This window comes from Rhinolophus ferrumequinum, chromosome 9 (genome assembly GCF_004115265.2).
Source record: "Rhinolophus ferrumequinum isolate MPI-CBG mRhiFer1 chromosome 9, mRhiFer1_v1.p, whole genome shotgun sequence".
NCBI lineage: Eukaryota > Metazoa > Chordata > Mammalia > Chiroptera > Rhinolophidae > Rhinolophus > Rhinolophus ferrumequinum.
In genome coordinates, this window is record NC_046292.1 from 60470309 (window position 1) to 60493208 (window position 22900).

Below are 22900 nucleotides of genomic sequence, written 5' to 3' on the forward strand. Positions count from 1 at the left end.
ATACAAAAGCAAGAATATTCTTAATATTCTTAATCAAGAATGTTTCTTAATTCAGTTAACATTTATTCATTAAGTCAATTGACACAAGCATGTACTGTATACAAGACAGTACAAAGCCCTGAAAATACAATTTAGTTGTATTGCATCATTAAGGGAACATTCTTTCTTCCTGGTACCACCTTCCTCTTGGGGCAAGATTCCCACAATTTGGTTTGGGGAAATACGTCCTACTCCTCACTCTTAGCTTGTAAGCTTCAGGAGAACCTGATATCATTTCCTGGCTTCTGTCACCTGGCATCCCTCTGGTGAAAATGATTTGTTCAGAGATGGGTGAATTCATTCTACCAATCTGATTGAACCTAAAGAGTTTGCTGAGAATTCTGGGACCAAGACATTGGTTCTCGCACGCTAGGTGGCATCATGTGAATATGAAGTCCTCAGAGCTTCCAGCGGACACATTTCTATCTTGAGGACTGCTGGACCTTAGGATGAAACCAACCCCATAGATGCCATAGTGTTCAGATAGAAAAGAAAAAAAAAATTACAACAAAAATAATCCTTGATGCTATCATTAAATAGTTGTAGTAAGCCAACCCTGAATTTTGAGTCCTCTGGTTCTTTGAGTTAAAGGTGAACCAATAAATTCCCTTTTATTATTTAAGCCAGTTGGATTTGGATTTTCTTTTTATAGAAATAAGATTTGTGTGATTTTCATACGTTTCTAAAGTGAATGTGATCTAAAGCTCTTATCTTTGAGAACCATGAGAATGCACTAGCAAAATGAGTTGCCCTCAGTCCCAAGTGTCCCTGGCATACATTTTAAATCCTCTGGGCCTCATTAGGACTCAGCTGCTTAGCTCCAAAGGATCCATTAGTTAGCTGATTAGCCAATGTTATTGGTTTGGATTTTTTACTTTTATTTTATTATGATGTTATGTCTTCTGGTGTGATTGCCAAGAAGAAATTCAAGAATTTGACAAATGTCTAAGCATTTTTATAACTTGTTGGAATGGTTCAATTAGATATAGCACTTTTGATAATCAATAACTGAATAATAAGAAATCTCTGAACCAATGTCTTTTAAGATATCTTTAAAGACGTTGCATTGTATCTGCTATTGTCAAAATGTTTTACAAACACTGGGTATATTAGGAAGAATGATAATCATAGGAGAGGTAAACTATTATTTCTCTGATTTGTCTGACTTATTCAGCTTTTCTGCCCCTCATTTGCTCTATCCACCCTCACTAAACCTCTTGCTCTTCCTTGGATACTGCAGGCATGCTCCCAACTTTGGATTTTTGTATTGGCTCTCCCTTTTATCTAGTAGACAGCTGTTGATGATGCTCTTAGTTTCTGTTCCTCTAGATATCTACTTGGTTCTTTCCCAAATCCTTTTAAACCTTTATTCAAATATCTCTTTTCTACGAAGTTTTCCCTGCCACTCCACTTAAAATTATAAATGCTCCCCTACAAGCCAGCAATTTCTACTCTTTTCCTGCCTTATATTCTCTATATCACTTGTCATCATTGAACACACTGTATGATTTATTTCTTTGTTTATTGACTGCCTGCATCCATTAGAATGTAACCTTCATGAGGGCAAAGCTTTTTTATTGTTGTTGTTTTGTTCACAACTGTATTACCATTGCCTACAAGACCCACTGGTATTCGTTAGTTGATAAAAATATTTGCTAAATGGAGGAATCTGACCTTGTACTAAAACATAATTATTTGTATTCTTAGATATCACACTCAAGAAAATCTCTAAGAAGAGGAAAAATTAACATAGATATATTTACATGTAATAAAAAAATGAAGATAATTAAGACTAAGTAGGGTTATGATTGATATATGAAATACTAAAAATAAGGAAGCACACCTTGAAGTTTGAAAAAAAATAACATGCATTATTTGGTGTAGGTAAGGAATAAAGATTTTGGACAGAAAAATGTAACATATTGTGAGAAAGCATCTGAAAGGTGTAACTCCTGGGTGAATAAAGACCAGTTTAATGGAGAAAAGCCTGAAAATTTGCATCTGTCTCAAACCTTCCCCATGGTGAGCCAGGAAGCCTCAAGGACAAAAATATTGCACATTACCTACTCCATAGATGGGTCAGAGGAGAAGTGACATTTGGATTAGTCCCACTCTTAGAAATAAAATCACAGGACAGAATTCAAAGGGAAATTGCCAATTCCTGTCTTCAGAAGAGAGTCAAGAACTGCCACCAAGGGAATAAGACTGTAAGAACTTTGTAAATGTCTGTAACCTTCAATCACTTTCCCACGTTTGTTATTTTTCTCTCTTCAATGTTTTTCTCAGAGGAATTAGCGGTAAAATCCTTAAAACAAAAGAAGTCTGTGTAATTTGTCAAAGATAGGTAAATGAAAGGTCAAACTGGCCAGACTCCACAAATCTCTGCCTTCCTTCTTGGATAACAAAACCCCAAAAGATAGAGTGGGCTGCAATGGCTATCAAAAAGAGAAGAAAACAAGCTGAATCTTGCCAGCTTGGAGTAAGAAAGAAAAGAAGAGCCCAGTATGAGATGGGTTCTGTGGCTTTGCTGTAGAATGTCTTTGGGTTCCTCAACATTTAAAATTTTATCACCTATAGAAGAGAAAGAGCTCATATATAAATGGGCTCAAAAATTTTTTAAAACATATTTGTGGTGTAACTAATTTATAATGGCTCTTTTAAGTAAATGGAGAAGGTTTAGGTTTCTTTTTGGACTTTGATGCTAAGCTAAGCATCTCTAAAAGCCTTGAAATATACCTTGAGAGCATCAGAGACCAATTCATAGACTGGCTAGATGATTAACTGGTTTGAACAAATATGGCACATCTGACCTTCTATGATCATGTTTAATAACTGCTTTTATATAAATGTGCCCATGGAAATCTAGGCAAAGAAATACCTTGGTAGAAAAACAACTATTTCAAAATAAGGCAAAATATCAAATGTATTTGGTAATACAGCAATATTTTCATCTTGCCTTTAAAAATGTTCAAAAAGACATGTCACCCAAAAATTCTACAAATGTTATAATCTGTTACCAATTTTACCAAATGCATGAATAATAACGCACCTCTAGGCAGTAGGTTTCAACTTATGTCTTAATATTCAACAGTTGCACAGTATTTAAGTTTATGATACTGTCAAAAAAAAAAAACCTCCATTGGTCAAATAAATGGTAGCGTGAGGTGACCCTCTTGAAATCTCCCCTGGAATTTACAACAAATTGAACACCTATAATTCCACAAAGGACTCCCTGTGCAGCAGGCCGGCAAGAAGAAGAGATGCGTAACTAAAGTCATCTAAAGGTGGGCAAATTGGGCGAGCAGGGGAGGAGGGAACTGGGAAGTGCAGAGATGAGGGCCGCGCAGGCACACACGCAGGATGCAGACCTAGCTTACAGCTTCGAGCTCCCTGCATTCCAGAGATACCGCAGCCTCAGGAGAGGGAAGAATATGGACTGCTAGTGCTCTGCTTATGACCCACAGTCCTGCCTGAGGGACCAGCATGTAACACGGCTGAACCCAACGCTCATGGCAGAGACCTCGGAGCAAGGACTGAGGAAAAGGGTGAAAATGACAATTTAAGCACTCATTGCCAACCAGAGGATGGAAAGCATAGGAATGGAGCCTAACCAACCCCTCCCACCCTCCCACAGTTCACTCCACCACCACCTGCCCAGTAATAGAAGCAGAATGGTAGCAGTGTTAGATCAAAAGAACAGAATATTTGCAGTTCTGAGAACTGTGGTCTGCAGACACGGACTCGAACCCAAATAGTTCTGGCGAAGAGGAAGAAGCTGTGGAAGCACAACTGGCTGTGGTGGTGGTCGCCACCATTGCTCTGGGCCACCTCTCACAACCTACTCCGTCCCTGCCCCCACCCGTCTAGGAAGATTCCTACAGGGGTAAACAGAGCCACTGAAACACACGGGCCCTGAATCTGGTGCAGAAAGAGCTATGGAACTTAAGAAGCTGTCCACGTTCATCAACGGAGGCAGTGCCCTGAGACCCAAGCAACCTGCTCCAGAGGAGAAGCCCACCTTCCAGGTAATCCCCCATTGTGTGAGAAGACAAAACAGTGTGGAGAAATTATAACAGTACAGCATGAGAGAGAATTAAAGGCTGCAGTAGGAAAGAAAAAATGCAGTCTACCAACACTTACTAGAAAGCAAAAGAAAGACCACTTTCTATCAAACTGTTGCAGAAAACACTCCTATAGATGATTAAAGAGAAAAATAATAATTCACTAATTCTCATGAATAACCAAGGTAACAAGGTAGCTCAGAAAAAAAAAAAAAAAAAGGTCTCCAGAAAATGAACTCAAAGACACAGAAGTATGTGACTTAAATGACAGAGAATTCAAGATTGCAGTTCTGAAAAAATCAACAAGATGCCAAAAAAAACACAGATAGGCAGTTTAATGAACTCAGAAACACAATTAAAGAACAAAATTAATATTTTACCAAAGAGATTGAAATTATAAAAAAAAAAAAAAAAAACAGAATTTCTGTAGTTAAAGAACTCAATAAAGAAATGAAGAATGAAATAGCCAGCTTAAGTAATAGAGCTTACCAAATGGAGGAAAGGATCAGTGACATTGAAGATAGACATCTGGAAATAACACAGATGTAAGAAGAGAAAGACTTGAGAATCAAAGAAATGAAAGAACTCTACAAGAACTTTCTGACTCCATCAGAAAGAGCAATATAAGAATAATGGGCATACCAGAAGAAGAAACAGAGAAGGGAACAGAGAGTATATTCAAACAAATAGTCAGTGAGAACTTCCCAAACTTGTGGAAAGAACTGGATCCCTGAATCAAAGAAACAAATAGAACACCTAATTACCTCAATCCCAACAGGCCGTCCTCAAGGCACATTGTATGGAAGCTGTCAAAAATTAACAACAAAGAAAGAAACCTCAAGGCAGCCAGGGTAAAGAAGATGGTAACCTACAAAGGAAAGCCCATTAGATTATCACCAGATTTCTCAGCAGAAGCTCTACAAGCCAGGAGTGAGTGGAATCAAATATTCAAACTATTGAAAGAAAGAAATTATGAGCCAAGAATAATATATCCAGCAAAGATATCCTTTAGATATGAAGGAGGAATAAAGACCTTTCCAGACAAACAGAAGCTGAGGGAATTTTCTAACACACGACCTGCACTACAAGAAATACTGAAGGAGGCTATTCGACCTGAAACAAGAAAGCAAAAGAACACAGAACCATGAGTAGTATTATGAACAGACAAACAGAAGTAGGAAATGCCAACCCCTACATCAAATAAGACACTATACACTTAAACATAACATACAGGGTTATGTTATGTTTAAAGAAAAAGAGGAAAAAGACAACTTGTTACTGCAGCACAGGAATCAACGCAAAGCATAAATAGGGATAATTTCTTACCACAAAAACATAAAATGGGGAAGAGTAAAGGTCTGAACCAGCATAAGGGAATGAAGAAAGTAAGCATGCTGAAGAAAATGGTATACTCTAAATATGTAACTTTCTTTTACATAAACTTAATGGTAACCACTCAAAAAAAAATATATATCCAGAACTGAAATATGTAACATAATAAAAGAAGAAACAGAGGGAAAAATCATAGAATACCACCACACTGAAATAATACATAGCAACAAAAAGGCAAAGAAACAATGGAGACACAGTCCTACCAGAAAACCAAAGATAGAATGATAGGAATCCCTCACATGTCAATAATCACCCTAAATGTAAATGGACTGAACTCACCAATAAAAAGGCACAGAGTAGCAGATTGGATCAAAAAACTAAACCCAACCATATGCTGTCTCCAAGAGACACATCTCAGCTACAAGGACAAATATAAACTCAAAGAGAAAGGTGGAAACTGACATTCCAAGCAAATGGTATTCAGAGATAGCAGGTGTAACTATAATGATATCAGATGAAAAAGACTTCAGGATAAAAAAGGTAGTAAGAGACAAAGATGGATATTACATCATGATAAAGGGGATTATACAACAAGAAGACATAGCAGTCATCAATATTTATGCCCCCAATCAGGGAGCACTGAAATATACCAAGAAACTACTAACAGAAATAAAGGAAGAAATTGACCAAAGCACAATTATAGTCGGGGACCTAAATACATCATTGACAACTATGGATAGATCATCCAAACAGAAAATAAATAATGAAATAGCAGCTCTAAATGACACATTAGATGAAATGGACATAATTGACATTTATAGAGCACTTCATCCTAGAACATCAGACTATACATTCTTTTCTAATGCACACAAAACATTCTCAAGGATGGATCATATATTGGGACATTTAAAACTCTGCAAATTTAAGAAAACTGAAATCATACCAAGAATATTCTCTGATCACAAGGCTTTGAAATAGTGTAACAACTGCAACAAGAAAGCAGGAAAAACCACAAATATGTAGAGATTAAACAACATACTTTTAAAGAACAACCTGGTCAAAGAAAAAATAAGAGAAAAGATCAAAGGATACATAGAAACAAATGAAAATAAAAATACATCCTACCAAAATTTTGGGGACACAACAAAAGTAGTTTTAAGTGGGAAATTTATATCACTGCCAGCCTATCTCAAGAAACAAGAAAAATCCTGGATAAATAACCTGATGTTACTTACACCTTAAAGAACTAGGAAAAGAAGAACAAATAAAACCCAAAGTCATCAGAAGAAAGGAAATAATAAAACTCAGAGCAGAACTAAATGAAATAGAGAATAAAAAAAGACAATAGAAAAAAAATTAATGTGACAAAGAGCTGGTTCTTTGAAAAGATTAATAAAATTGACAAATCCTTGGCTAGACTCAATAAGATAAAAAGAGAAAAGACACTAATAAACAAAATCAGAAATGAAAGAGGGGAAGTTATCACAGATGCCACAGAAATACAAAGGATTATCCAAGAATACTATGAATGACTATATGCCACCAAATTCAATAACCTAGACGAAATGGACAAGTTCTTAGAAACATGAAGCCTTCCTAGGCTGAATCATGAAGAATTGGAAAATCTAAATAGATCAATCACCAGTAAGAAAATTGAATTGGTCATCCGAAGCCTACCCAAAAGCAAAAGCCCGGGACCAGATGGCTTCACTCGTGAATTTTACCAAACATTCAAAGGGGATCTAATACCTGTTCTAGTCAAACTCTTCCAAAAAACTGAAGAGACAAAACTCCCTAACCCATTTTCTGAGGCCAAAATTATCCTGATACCAAAACCTGGTAGGATAACACACAAAAAAAGAAAATTACAGACCAATATTTCTGATGAACACATATGCAAAACTCCTTAACAAAATTCTAGCAAATCAAATGCACAAATACATTAAAAAGATTATACATCACGACCAAGTAAGATTCATCCCAGGGGTACAAGGATGGTTGAAAATATGCAAATCAATCCATGTGATACACCACATAAACAAAGTAAAGGACAAAAATCATATGATTACATCAATAGATGCAGAAAAAGTTTCACGAGATACAACATCCATTTATGATTAAAACACTTAATAAAATAGGTATAAAAAAAAACACCGTAACATAATAAAGGCCATATATGACAAGCCTTCAGCTAATCTCATAGGTAATGGTCAAAAATCAAAGCCCTTTGTTCTACGTTCAGGTACATGACAGGGCTGTCCCTTATCACCTCTGCTTTTCAACATAGTGTTGGAAGTCTTCACCAGAGCAGTCAGGCAAGAGAAAGAAATAAAAGGCATCCAAATTGGGATGAAGAAGCTAAATTGCACTCTTTGCAGATGACATGATGCTATATAGAGAAAACCCTAAAGACTCCACCAAAAAGCTATTAGAAACAATAGACAAATACAGTAAAGTTGCCGGCTACAAAATCAACATACAAAAGTCCATTGCATTCCTATATACTAACAATGAAATCTCAGAAAAAGAATTTTTAAAAATTCCTTTTGCAATTGAAACAAAAAGAATAAAATACCTAGGAATAAACTTAACCAATGATGTGAAAGACCTATATACTGAAAACTATGAGATATTTTTTAAAGAAATTGAAGAAGACACAAAGAAACAGAAAGACATTCCATGTTCATGGATTGGAAGAACCAACATAGTTAAAATGGCCATATTACTCAAAGCAATAAACTGATTTAATGCAATCGCCATCTAAATCCCAATGGAATTTTTTAAAGAAATAGAACAAAAAAATCATCAGATTTTCAAGGAACCACAAAAGACCCCGAATAGCCAAAGCAATCCTAAGAAAAAAGAACAATGCTGGAGGTATCACATTCCCTGACTCTAGCTTGTACTACAGGGCAACAATAATCAAAACAGCATGATATTGGCAGAAAAACAGACACGTAGACCAATGGAATAGAATTGAGAACCCAGAAATAAACCCTCAAAAATATGGACAGATAATTTTTGACAAAGAAGCGAAAAACATACAATGAAGAAAAGATAGCCTCTTCAATAAATGCTGCAGGCAGAATTGGAAATCCACGTGCAAAAGAAGGCAACTGGACTGCTATCTGTCACCATGTACAAAAATTAACTCAAAATGGATCAAAGACCTAAGCATAAGACCTGAAACAATAAACTGCTTAGAAGAAAACATAGGTACTAAACTTATGGACCTTGGATTCAAAGAGCATTTTATGAATTTGACTACAAAGGCAAGGGAAGGAAAAACTAAAATAAATGCATGGGACTACATCAAACTAAAAACCTTCTGCACAGCAAAAGAAACCATCAACAAAATAAAGAGGGAACCAACCAAATGGGAGAAGATTTTTGCAAACAAAGCCTTTGATAAGGAGCTAATATCTAAAATATATAAGGAAATCATACAATTCAATAAACAAAAAAAATAAACAATCCAATTTAAAAAATGGGCAGAAGACCTGAAGAGACATTTCTTCAATGAGGACATATAAATGGCTAATAGACATGGAAAAATGATCAACATCACTAATCACCAGAGAAATGCAAATAAAAAACACAATGAGATACCACCTCACAACAGTTAGAATGGTTATCATCAACAAGACAAATAGTAACAAGTGTTGGAGAGGCTGTGGAGAAAAAGGAAGCCTCATACACTGTTCGTGGGAATGCAGATTGGTGCAGCCGCTACGGAAGACAGTATGGAGTTCCTCAAAAAATTAAGAATAGAATTACCGTATGACCCAGCAATCCCCCTCTTGGGTATCTACCCAAAAAATCTGAAAACATTTATCCATAAAGACATATGAGCTCCAATGTTCATTGCAGCTTTATATATGAAGGCCAAGATATGGAAACAACCTAAGTGTCCTTCGATAGATGAATGGATAAAGAAGTTGTGGTATATATACAAAATGGAATACTATTTGGCGGTAAAAAAAGATAAAATAGGACCATTTGTGACAACATGGATGGATCTTGAGGTTATAATGCTAAGCGAAATAAGTCAGAAAAAGCAGAGATCCATATGATTTCACTGATATGTGGTATGTAAAATTGAAACCAACAAAAGAACATGACAATAGGGGGTGACGTCATAGGAATGGCGGCAGCAGGGCGCACTATCTGAGTTCTCCTCCAGATCTTGTTGCAAACGGGAACTATAACCCATCGAGGAAATTTTCGCTCACCACACAATATTGTGGAGAGATTCGTGGATTGCTTGAAGCTAAGAAATTCTTGGGGGTAAGCTAACTGGACGGAGCAAGGAGAGGAGGAGGAGAAGCGGCGTGGGAGCGCCCGGCCTGCAGTGGCAGGAGAGCCCAGCCCCCAGCGGAGCCTCAGCTGGCGGGGGCGAAAACCGAAAACCACGGAGCCGGGCAGGCGCGGGATCCCAGGCAGAGCGGAGAGCGCAGAGACCGGGAGGCGGCCCTTTCTCTGCTCCCACGGCTGATTTATCCCGCCGGGAAGGCGGCGCGCCCTGCGGCGGACGGGGGGCGCAGTCTCCATACCTGGGCCCCTCCCCCCGCCCTGCCCTCCCAATCCTACCCCGCCCTTCCAGAGGCTGGGACTGGAAACCGCGGTGCAGCCCCGCTGTGCCGGGCGCGCAGAGCGCAGAGACCGGGAGGCGGGCGCTTTCCCTGCGTCCCGCGGCTGATTTCTCCCGCCGGGAAGGCGGCGCGCCCTGCGGCGGACGGAGGGCGCAGTCTCCATACCTGGGCCCCTCCCCCCCGCCCTGCCCTCCCAATCCTACCCCGCCCTTCCAGAGACTGGGACTGGAAACCGCGGTGCAGCCCCGCTGTGCCGGGCGCGCAGAGAGCAGAGACCGGGAGGCGGGCGCTTTCCCTGCGTCCCGCGGCTGATTTCTCCCGCCGGGAAGGCGGCGCGCCCTGCGGCGGACGGAGGGCGCAGTCTCCATACCTGGGCCCCTCCCCCCCGCCCTGCCCTCCCAATCTTACCCCGCCCTTCCAGAGACTTAAACCGGCCCCTGAACTGAGAAGTGGTATCTAACGCTCACGCTTTGGGAAGCCTGACGGGCAGCCCTGACCCAGGCAGACTGGGCAGTGTGCGTGATTTTGGCTGCGCTAGGAGAGAAGAGACGCCTCCACCCCCAGCCACCACCTTTTCTGGCCTGCGGGAAGAGGGCGACGCACGGCTGGGCTGGGAGAGTGAAGACCCCTCCATCTCCAGCCCCCACCCTTCCTGGCTTGCCTAGGGTGGGGTGGGTGCAGCGGCCGAGACACACCCGGAGATCAGCAGTGAGGCAGGCGCAGCTCTGGGCTTTCAGCAGATCAGAAATCTTCTGCCCGCACTCACACACACACACTGAAGAGGTGCCTTAAGACTCAAGAGTTTTGGTCACATATCTGGTGGTGCCACTCTCAGTGTGCATTTGTGCAGGCAAGGGCAGAAACTGCACTGATATTGTAAAAACTATCATCCAGACCCCTCAGGCCCACGCTTTTAAGTCTGCAGTCCCAAAGTCTCTCTGGGCACCAGGTGACCGGCTCTGCCTGCGCAATAAGCAGGGGGCTCCTTGGTACAGCAGAGAACAACCTGGACATTGCTTGGTGGGCTTAGGCCGAGACTGTCGCTGCTTTTTGTATTGCTTTGTTTTGTCTTGTTTTGCTTTGTCTTTATATCTTTGATATCTTTGCCTCTGTCGAGTGGGGTTATCAGGTGGTTTTTGCATGTGAACGTATTTGATATTTTTCTTTGTTGTTGTTGTTGTTGTTGTGCTTGGTGATTTGCTTTGTTCTGAAACTGCCCTGCCAGGGCCCAGCATGTGAGGCACGGTCAGCAGATCAGAAATCTCCTGCCCGCACCCATACACACACACTGAAGGAGTGCCCTAGGACTCACGAGCTCTGGACAAAGGACTGGTGGTGCTCCTCTCGGTGTGCATACGTGCGGACAAGGGCAGAAGCTGCACTGACTTTGTGGAGACTATCATCCAGACCCCTCAGGCCCACGCTTTTAAGTCTGCAGTCCCAAAGTCTCTCTGAGCACCAGGTGACCGGCTCTGCCTGCGCAATAAGCAGGGGGCTCTTTGGTACAGCAGAGGACAACCTGGTCATTGCTTGATGGGCTCAGGCCGAGACGGTCGCTGCTTTTTGTTTTGCTTTGTTTTGCTTTGCTTGGTTTTGTTTTGCTTTATCTTGTATCTTTGATATCTTTGCCTGTGTTGAGCGGGGGTTATCGGCTGTTTTTTTTTTTTTTTTTTTTTTTTTTTTTTTTTTTTTTTCTTTTCTTCTTCTTTGCTGTTGTCGTTGCTGCTGTGCTTGGTGATTTGCCTTGTTCTGGGACTTCCCTGCCGGGGCCCAGCTTGGGTGGCACGGGACTCGGCATATCTGGGGGCCAACTCCAGACCAAATCGGAGTGCAGCCGGGGTTGACCTACAGGTCACATACCTAGAGGGGGTTCTCGGCAGGCTCTGGAGCCCATAGAGGCCAAATCACATTGGGGTGGTCAACCCTCACGCAGCAGAGTGCCCTGCGGGGGGCAGAGCCAAGTCTCACGGCAGGTCAGCCCAGGAGTTGACCCCACCTGCTCATTAGCGGGAAGCAATTAAAGATCTTCTTGAACGGGACAGTGTACACAACACAAGACTCACCTTTGGAGCACACGCAGAGGAGGACGACGTGGTGCGAGTCAAATATAAAGGACACATACTACACAAGATAACCTAGCAAGAACTAAGAACTCTAGGGGATCTACCTAATATATCAAAATAAACACAGTCAGCCAGAATGGGGAAACAAAGATACACGTCCCAAATAAAAGAACAGAAGAAGCTTCCACAACTGGAACCAAATGAAGCAGACGTAACCAACCTCTCAGAGACTGAGTTCAGAACACTGGTGATAAGAATGTTTAAGGAGCTTAGAGAAGACATAAAGAAGGATGTAGAAATCATAACAAACGAGCTTAGAGAAAACATAAAGAAGGATGTAGAAATCATAACGAAAAACCAGTTGGAACTAAAGAACACAATTACCGAAATTAAGAACTCACTTGAAGGAATTACCAGCAGGCTAGATGAAGCAGAGGATCGAATCAGCGACTTAGAAGACAAGGTAGCAGAGATCACCCAAACGGAACAACAAAAAGAAAAAAGAATAAAAAACAATGAAGATGGCCTAAGAGACCTCTGGGATAACATCAAGCGCAACAACATGCGCATCATAGGAATACCAGAAGGTGAAGAGAGCAAGCAAGGGATTGAGAACATATTTGAAGTAATAATGTCTGAAAACTTCCCCAACCTGATGAAGGAAACCAACATACAAGTCCAGGAAGTGCAGAGAGTTCCAACCAGGATTAACCCAAACAGGTCCACACCAAGACACATTATAGTTAAAATGGCAAAGCTTAAAGACAAAGAGAGAATCCTAAAAGCAGCAAGAGAAAGACGGAGGGTTACATACAAGGGAACTCCCATAAGACTATCAAATGATTTTTCTACAGAAACATTGAAGGCCAGGAGGGAGTGGCAGGAGATACTTAAAGTGATGGAAAACAAAGGCCTACAACCTAGATTGCTTTATCCAGCAAGGCTATCATTTAAAGTTGATGGAGAGATAAAGAGCTTTCCAGAAAAAAATAAGCTAAAGGAATTTATTACCACCAAGCCAGCATTGCAAGAAATACTAAAAGGTCTTCTGTAAATAGGAGAAAGATCAAAACAACCTAACTACAAATTTAAAAATGGCAATATCTATGTACCTATCAATAATCACTTTAAATGTAAATGGATTAAATGCTCCAATCAAAAGACATAGGGTGGCTGACTGGATAAGACAGCAAGACCCTTGTATATGCTGTATACAAGAGACTCACCTCAGAACAAAAGACACACACAGGCTGAAAGTGAAGGGTTGGAGTAAGATATTTCATGCAAATGGAAACGAGAAAAAAGCTGGAGTTGCAATACTTATTTCTGACAAAATAGACTTTAAAATGAAGAACATACTAAAAGACAAAGATGGGCACTATATAATAATAAAGGGATCGATCCGACAAGAGGACATAACCCTAGTAAACATCTATGCACCCAACATAGGAGCACCTAAATATATAAAACAGGTACTGACTGACATAAAGGCAGAGATCAACAGTAACACTATTATAGTCGGGGACTTCAACACACCTCTGACCACAAGGGACAGGTCTTCCAGACAGAAAATCAATATGGAAACAACAGCCTTAAATGATACATTGGACCACTTGGATTTAATCGATATTTTCAGAACATTTCACCCCAATGCTGCAAAATACACCTTCTTCTCAAGCGCACATGGAACATTTTCCAAGATAGATCATATGTTAGGCCACAAAACAAGTCTTGATAAATTTAAGAAAATTGAAATCATACCAATTGTCTTCTCTGATCACAATGCTATGAAATTAGAAATGAACTACAGGAAAAAAACGGGAAGACACACCAATTCATGGAGGCTGAATAACTTATTACTAAATAATGAATGGGTCAAGCAGGAGATCAAGGAAGAAATCAAAAGATATTTCGAGATAAATGAAAATGAAAACACGACGACCCAAAATCTTTGGGATGCCGCGAAAGCAGTCCTAAGAGGGAAATTCATAGCTTTGCAGGCCTACCTAAAGAAACAAGAAACATCACTAATCAACAGTTTATCTTCACATTTAAGGGATCTGGAAAAAGAACAGCAAAATAAGCCCAAAGGGAACACAAGGAAGGAGATAATAAAGATCAGAGCAGAATTAAATGAAATAGAAACCAGAAAAACAATACAAAAGATCAATGAATCCAAGAGTTGGTTCTTAGAGAAGATAAACAAAATCGACAAACCATTAGCCAGACTCATTAAAAAAAAGAGAGAGAGGACCCAAATTAATAAAATCAGAAACGAAAGAGGAGAAGTGACAACGGACACTGCAGAAATACAAAGAGTTTTAAGAAGTTACTATGAGCAACTATATGCCAACAAATTTGACAATTTGGAAGAAATGGACAATTTTCTAGAGGCGTACAACCTTCCAAGGCTAACTCAAGAAGAAACAGAAAACCTGAATAGACTGATTACCACCACGGAAATTGAATCAGTAATCAACAGTCTCCCAACAAACAAAAGCCCTGGACCAGATGGCTTTACAGGTGAATTTTACAAAGCGTTCAAAAAAGAATTATCACCAATTCTCCTCAAGCTCTTCCAAAAAATCCAGAAGGAGGGAAGACTCCCAAACACTTTTTACGAAGCCACTATCACCCTGATCCCAAAATTAGACAAAGACACCACAAAAAAAGAAAACTACAGGCCGATATCTTTAATGAACATAGATGCAAAAATCCTCAACAAAATATTAGCAAACAGAATTCAGCAATACATTAAAAAGATCATTCACCACGATCAAGTGGGATTCATTCCTGGTATGCAGGGGTGGTTCAACATCCGCAAATCTATTAATGTGATACACCACATTAACAAAATGAAAAATAAAAATCACATGATCATATCAATAGATGCAGAAAAAGCATTTGATAAAATTCAACAGCCATTTATGATAAAAACCCTTAAGAAAGTGGGAATAGAGGGATCTTATCTCAACATAATAAAGGCCATATATGACAAACCCACAGCTAACATCATACTCAATGGGGAAAAGCTAAAACCATTCCCCCTAAGATCAGGAACAAGGCAAGGATGCCCATTATCTCCGCTTCTATTCAACATAGTTCTGGAAGTTCTTGCCACAGCAATCAGACAAGAAAAAGAAATAAAAGGCATCCAGATTGGTAAGGAGGAAGTAAAGTTATCATTGTATGCAGATGATATGATACTATATATAGAGAACCCTAATGACTCCACCAAGAAGCTATTAGAGCTGATAGATGAATTTAGTAAAGTGGCAGGATACAAAATTAATATTCAGAAATCAGTTGCATTTGTATATACCAATAATAAAACATCAGAAGGAGAAATTAAAAAAACAATCCCATTTACAATCGCTCCAAAGACTATAAAATACCTGGGAATAAATTTAACCAAAGAAGTAAAAGATCTATACTCAGAAAATTATAAGACACTGATGAAAGGAATGAAGGAAGATATAAATAGATGGAAACACATATCATGTTCATGGATAGGAAGAATTAATATAATTAAAATGTCCATACTGCCTAAGGCAATATACATATTCAATGCAATTCCTATCAAACTGCCAACGTCGTTTTTCACAGAAATAGAACATATAATCCTAAAATTTATATGGGACCATAAAAGACCCCGAATAGCAAAGGCAATCTTGAGAAATAAGAACAAAGTGGGAGGTATAACAATACCTGACTTCAAATTATACTACAAGGCTACAGTAATCAAAACAGCATGGTACTGGCATAAAAACAGACACATAGATCAATGGAACAGAATAGAGAGTCCAGAAATAAATCCACGCCTATATGGCCATTTAATCTACGACAATGGAAGCAAGAATGTACGATGGAGTAATGACAGTCTATTCAATAAATGGTGCTGGGAAACCTGGACAGACACATGCAAAAAAATGAAGTTGGACCACCTCCTTACACCATATACAAAAATAAATTCAAAATGGCTTAAAGACTTAAATGTAAGGTCTGAAACCATAAAATACCTAGAAGAAAATATAGGAAGAAACTTCTCAGACATTACCCGGAGTAAGATTTTTACTGATATACACCCTCGCGCGAGGGAACTAAGAGAAAGAATAAACATGTGGGATTATATCAAACTAAAAAGTTTTTTCACAGCAAAGGAAACCATCAATAAAACAAGAAGGGATCCTACTGAATGGGAAAAGATATTTGCCAGTGATATATCTGATAAGGGATTAATATCACAAATCTATGGAAAACTTACTCAACCCAACTCCAAAAAAACAAACGATCCAATTAAAAAATGGGCAGAGGACTTGAAGAGACATTTTTCTGAAAAGGACATACAGATGGCAAACAGACATATGAAGAAATGCTCAACCTCGCTAACCATCAGAGAAATGCAAATAAAAACCACAATGAGATACCACCTCACCCCAGTCAGAATGGCTATCATCAATAAATCAACAAACAACAAGTGCTGGCGCGGATGTGGAGAAAAGGGAACGCTTGTGCACTGTTGGTGGGATTGCAGACTGGTGCAGCCGCTATGGAAAACAGTATGGAGGTATCTCAAAATTCTGAAAATGGAACTACCTTATGATCCAGTAATTCCACTCCTAGGTATCTATCCGGAGAAATCCAGAACTTCAATTCAAAAATCTCTATGCACTCCTATGTTTATTGCAGCACTATACACAATAGCTAAGACATGGAAACAACCAAAATGCCCATCGGTAGATGATTGGATTAAGAAACTGTGGTACATTTATACAATGGAGTATTATGCAGCCATAAGGAAGAAAGAAATCTTACCATTTGCAACAACATGGATGGATCTAGAGAACATTATGTTAAGTGAAATAAGTCAGACAGAGAAAGATAAGTTCCATATGATCTCACTTATTTGCGGATTCTAAAGAAAAGAATAAGTGAATGAACTAATCAGAAACTGGGAGACAATGAGGAAAAACTGAGGGTTGCTAGATGGGCGGGGGGAGGGGGGGGTGGGGGGGAGGGTGAGGGGATTGGAGGGCAGTCGGTGACCACAGGATGGCCACGGGGTTTGAAAATTAATCTGGGGAACGTAATTTGGTGGTTACCAGAGCGTAAGGGGGTTGGGGGGAGGGGGATGAGGGTGAGGGGGATCAAATGTACGGTGATGGAAGGGGAGCTGTCTCTGGGTGGTGAACACACAGTGTGATTTATGGATGATGTGATTCAGAATTGCACAACTGAAATCTATGTAATTCTACTAACAATTGTCACCCCAATAAATTAAAAAAATAAAAAAATATTAAAAAAAAAAAAAAAAAAAAAAAAAAAAAAAAAAAAAAAAAAAAAAAAAAAAAAAAAAAAAAAAAAAAAAAAAAAGAACATGACAAACAAATGAAGAAACAAAAACTCATAGACACAGACAACAGTTTAGTGGTTACCAGAGGGTAAAGGGGGAGGGAGATAATAGATGAGGGTAAAGGGATAAAATATATGGTGATGGAAAGAGAACTGACTCTGGGTGGTGAACACACAACGTAATATATAGATGATGTATTACAGAACTGTACACCTAAAATCTATGTAACTTTACTAACAATTATCACCCCAATAAACTTTAATTAAAAAACAAACAAACAAAAAGAAAGAAAACTTCTGTTAATACATTTTCATTTCTCTCCCATTACTAAACAAATGATTCTGAATCTTGAGGGCACGTGATTCAATTGTGTTCTATATCCTGGCATTCACATCCTTTTTTTAAAAAAAATTAAAGTTTATTGGGGTAAAAATTGTTAGTAAAGTTACATAGGTTTCAGGTGTATAATTCTGTAATACATCCTCTATATATCACATTGTGTGTTCACCACCCAGAGACAGTTCTTTTTCCATCATTATATATTTGATCCCCTTTACCCTCGGCTACCACCCCCCTCCTCCCTTACCTTGGCATTCACATCTTGATAATATACTATAGATGACCAACCACCTGCAGGTCAAAACTTTGCTCCCATCTAAGCTTATAAGTAAACAATTTGGTCTACTAACTTCTCAGATGAAAAATACCAGAGGAAACTGGGATAACAAGAAGTGAAGTGAATAAACAAGGTCTAACACAGACCTTTTCATTTGGGATAAGTCTTCCATAAAGTGATGAGATGTCCCTGAATGGCTAGCCAGACACATTCCTTGAATGATGAGACAGGTCCCCAACAATAGTGAAGTGTTCTATCAATCCCTGAGTGCTGTAACAATATACACATGCAAACATTCCATCCCAAAGAAAGGATTTCTGGTAAAATAATTTGGCTCACTCTCCCAATTCAAACAACTGCAGACATGTTCCAATATGTCATTTTCAATAAAGACAGGTGGCCTGCTGGTTCTTCATTCCGGAACTCTGCTCATGCTATGAATGATATGTAAGTTGCAGTTTAGCCATGCACATGTATAAAGTATTTATGGCAACATAAATCAGAGACTCTTCAACTGGCTTTATATCAAGCATTTCTATTCTCTGCACACACTGCACACTAGAGTTATAGGGTAGTCATTTTTTTTTTCCTAGAGTATTAAAATTTGAGTCAGCTACCAGTATGAATGTTATGAACTTTCTTGCTAGCAACTGAATTAAGTGACATTAACATAGAGATAAGCTGTGCTGTGTTCTCATTCCAAGCCTGAATGATTCACTGTATACTTTTCATCTTTGCCATTTCATGTGGCACCACATGTACACCCACCTTCGTGTTCTTGCAATAACAACCCTATACTTTTGGAGAAAGCTTCAAGAAAGCCAAGCAGAAGTAGTCAAGTATAGAGGAGAAAAGCATTCGAAATAAATGGTTTTAAAGCTGTGGTGAACTCACTTCTGATTATTAATAGAGTTATCGGCACCAAGTTTCTCTTCTGTGTAGTCAATTCTTGCCAGTGGACAGGATTATTAGTTGTACAACAAAAAACAGGATGATAATCTTGACCTCCCCACCTCCTATTGGTTTAGTTTAAAGAGTGTATTGCTGGACTAAAGAAATAAGGCTGTCACAGAGAGGCTTTGGTTCCAGGACACATTTCCTGAGGTAAATAATTTTCTCAAGCCTATATGTATGATAAAAGATGACTGGCATCAAAATGTTCTAAACATTTTTTTTTAAAAAAATCCATAAATATCTGTTCCAATTTTAAGGCCAAAGCAGTGTCTTCAGATTCTTAACACCACTCTGTGTCTCTGAGTATGCTGCTAAGGTCTTTTTTCTGTAATACTCCAGCTTTTAGAAGATACTTGAAGTTTCTTACGAGACCTGACTATACTTAATATGAACTCTCAGTTTAAGTTTGGGGATTATAATGAAGAAATACTGCTTGAAATATGTAGTTTACAAAAACAGCTTATTGAAAAGTCTTGGAGACGTCATCAAAATGGCGGCGTGAGGTGAGCCTCTGGAAATCTCCCCTGGAATTTACAATTAATCGAATAACAATAACTCCACAAAGGACTCCCTGCACAGCAGACAGGCAAGACGAAGAGGCTCACTACTGAATTCACCTAAAGGTGGGTGACTCGCGCGAACCGGGGAGGAGGGGAGAAGTGCGGAGACGGAGCCACGCGGGTGTAGGACGCAGACCTAGCTCCATGCTCTGAGCTCGCTGTATCCCGGAACTACCGCAGCTGCAGGAGAGGGAAGAACTCGGACTGCTAGGGCTCCGTTTATGGCCCACAGGGCTGAGGAGACAGCATATAACACGCTGAACCCAACACTCACGACAGAGACCTCAGAGCAAAGACTGAGGGATGAAGGCTGAAAACCGTGGTTTATGCCCTCACTGCCACAGAGAAAGGAAGCCTTAGGCACTGAGACTAGCCGCCCCCTCCCTTACCACCCAAAACTTGACCCATCCCTACCTGTCCAGTACTAGAAGCGGAACAGTAGCAGTATCAGATCAAAAGAACAGAATATTTGCAGTTCTGAGAACTGTGGTCCGCAGACACAGATTCACAGCCCAACTAGTTCTGGCAAAGGGGAGGAAGCTGTGGAAGCAGGACCGGCTGTGGTGGTGGTTGCTTCCATTGCTCTGGGCCACCTCTCACAACTCACCCCACCCCTGTTCCCACCTATCTGGGTGGATCCATACAGGATTAAACAGAACTGCTGAAACACACGGGCTCTGAATCTGGTGCGGGAAGAGCTTTGGGACTTCAGAAGCTCTCCGCATACCCACAGAGACGCAGTGCCCTATGACCCAGGCGAACTGTTAACAGAGGAGAAGCCCACCTTCCAGGGAATTCCCCTTTGGGTGATAAGCTGGGATAGTGCAGAGAAAACATAACACTACAGTGTGAGAGAGAAAAAAATGCTGCAGTCAGAGAGAAAATAAATCAGTCTACAAACACGTATTGGAAAAGAAAAGAAAGACCTCTTCCTATCAACCTGTTGCAGAACCCACTCCTGTAGATGTCTAAGAAGAGAAATAATAAATCAGTAATTGCCATGAATAAACAAGGCAACAAGACAGCTCAGAAAGAAAGTGAAAAGTCTCCAGAAAAGGAAGTTAAAGATATGGAAATATGTGACTTAAATGAGAGAGAATTCAAGATTGCAGAAAAAACTCGACAAGATGCAAGAAAACACAGACAGGCAGTTTAATGGACTCAGAAACACAATCAAAGAAAACCTGAACATTTTACCAAAGAAATTGAAATTTTATAAAAGAACCAAATAGAATTTCTGGAGATTAAGAATTCAATAGAAGAAATTAAGAATGAAATAGCCAGCGTAGGTATTAGAGTTGACCAGATGGAGGAAAGAATCAGTGACATCGAAGATAAAAAACTGGGAATGACACAGATGGAAGAAGAAAGAGACTTGAGACTTAAAAGAAATGAAACAACTCTACAAGAACTTTCTGACTCCATCAGAAAGAGCATTATAAGAATAATGGACATACCAGAAGGAGAAGAAAGAGCGAAGGGAACAGAGAGTATATTCAAACAAATAGTCGACAAGAACTTCCCAAACTTGTGGAAAGACTGGATCCTCCATCCAAGAAGCAAATAGAACACCTAATTACCTCAACGCCAGCAGGCCTTTTCCAAGGCATATTGTATGGAAGCTGTTTAAAATCAACGACAAAGAAAGAATCCTCAAGGCAGCCAGGGAAAAAAAGATGGTAACCTACAAAGGAAAACCCATTAGATTATCACCAGATTTCTCAGCAGAAACTCTACAAGCCAGGAGGGAGTGGAACCAAATATTCAAACTATTAAAAGAGAGAAATTATGAGCCAAGAATAATATATCCAGCAAAGATATCCTTTAGATATGAAGGAGGAATAAAGACCTTTCCAGACATACAGAAGCTGAGGGAATTTTCTAATACACGACCTGCACTACAAGAAATACTAAAGGAGGCTATTTGACCACTATCAACAGGGACAATTTGTGGCAACCAAAACATAAAAATGGGGAGAGTAAAGGCCTGAACCAGAATATGGAAATGGAGAAAGTAGGCATGCTGAAGAAAATATCTAACTTTCTTTTACATAAACTTAATGGTAACCACTCAAAAAAAAATCCAGAACTGAAATGTATACTGTAATAAAAGAAGAAACAAAGGGAAACATCGTAAAATACCACCACACAGAAATAATAGACAACAACAAAATGGCAAAAAAACAATGGAGACACAGTCTTACCAGAAAACTGAAGATAGAATGATAGGAAATCCTCACATATCAATAATCACCCTAAATGTAAGTAGACTGAACTCACCAATAAAAAGGCACAGAGTAGCAGATTGGATCAAAAAACTAAACCCAACCATATGCTGTAGGAGACACATCTCAGCTGCAAGGACAAGCATAGACTCAAAGTGAAAGGGTGGAAATTGACACTCCAAGCAAATGGTATCCAGAGAAAATCAGGTGCAACTATACTGATATCAGATGAAACAGACTTCTGGGTGAAAAAGGTAACAAGAAACAAAGATGGATATTTCATAATGGTAAAGGGGACTATACAACAAGAAGACATAACAGTCATCAATATTTATGCCCCCAATCAGGGAGCACTGAAATATACCAAGCAATTACTAACAGAACTAAAGGGAGAAATTGACCAAAACACAATTATACTATGGGACCTAAATACATCATTGACAGCTATGAATAGATCATCCAAATAGAAAATAAATAATGAAACATAGGCCTAAATGACACATTAGATGAAATGGACATAATTGATATTTATAGAGCACTTCATCCTAGAACATCAGGCTATACATTCTTTTCTAGTGTACATAAAACATTCTCAAGGATGGATCATATATTGGGACATAAAACTAGCCTCTGCAAATTTAAGAAGATTGAAATCATATAAAGAATATTCTCTAATCACAAGGTTTTGAAATTGAATATCAACTACAAAAAGAAAGCAGGAAAAACCACAAATACATGGAGTTTAAACAACATACTTTTAAAGAACGACCGGTTCAAAGAAGAAATTAGAGGAGAGATCAAAAGACACATAGAAACAAATTAGAATGAAAATACATCCTACCAAAATATTTGGGATGCAGCGAAAGCAGTTTTAGGAGGGAAATTTATATAACTACAGGCCTAACTCAAGAAACAAGAAAAATCCCAAATAAATAACCTCACGTTACACCTTAAAGAACTAGAAAAAGAAGAACAAATGAAACCCAAGTTCAGCAGAAGAAACAAAATGATAAAAATCAGAGCAGAACTAAATGAAATAGAGAACAAAAAGACAACAGAAAAATTAATGTGATAAAGACCTGGTTCTTTGAAAAAATTAACAAAA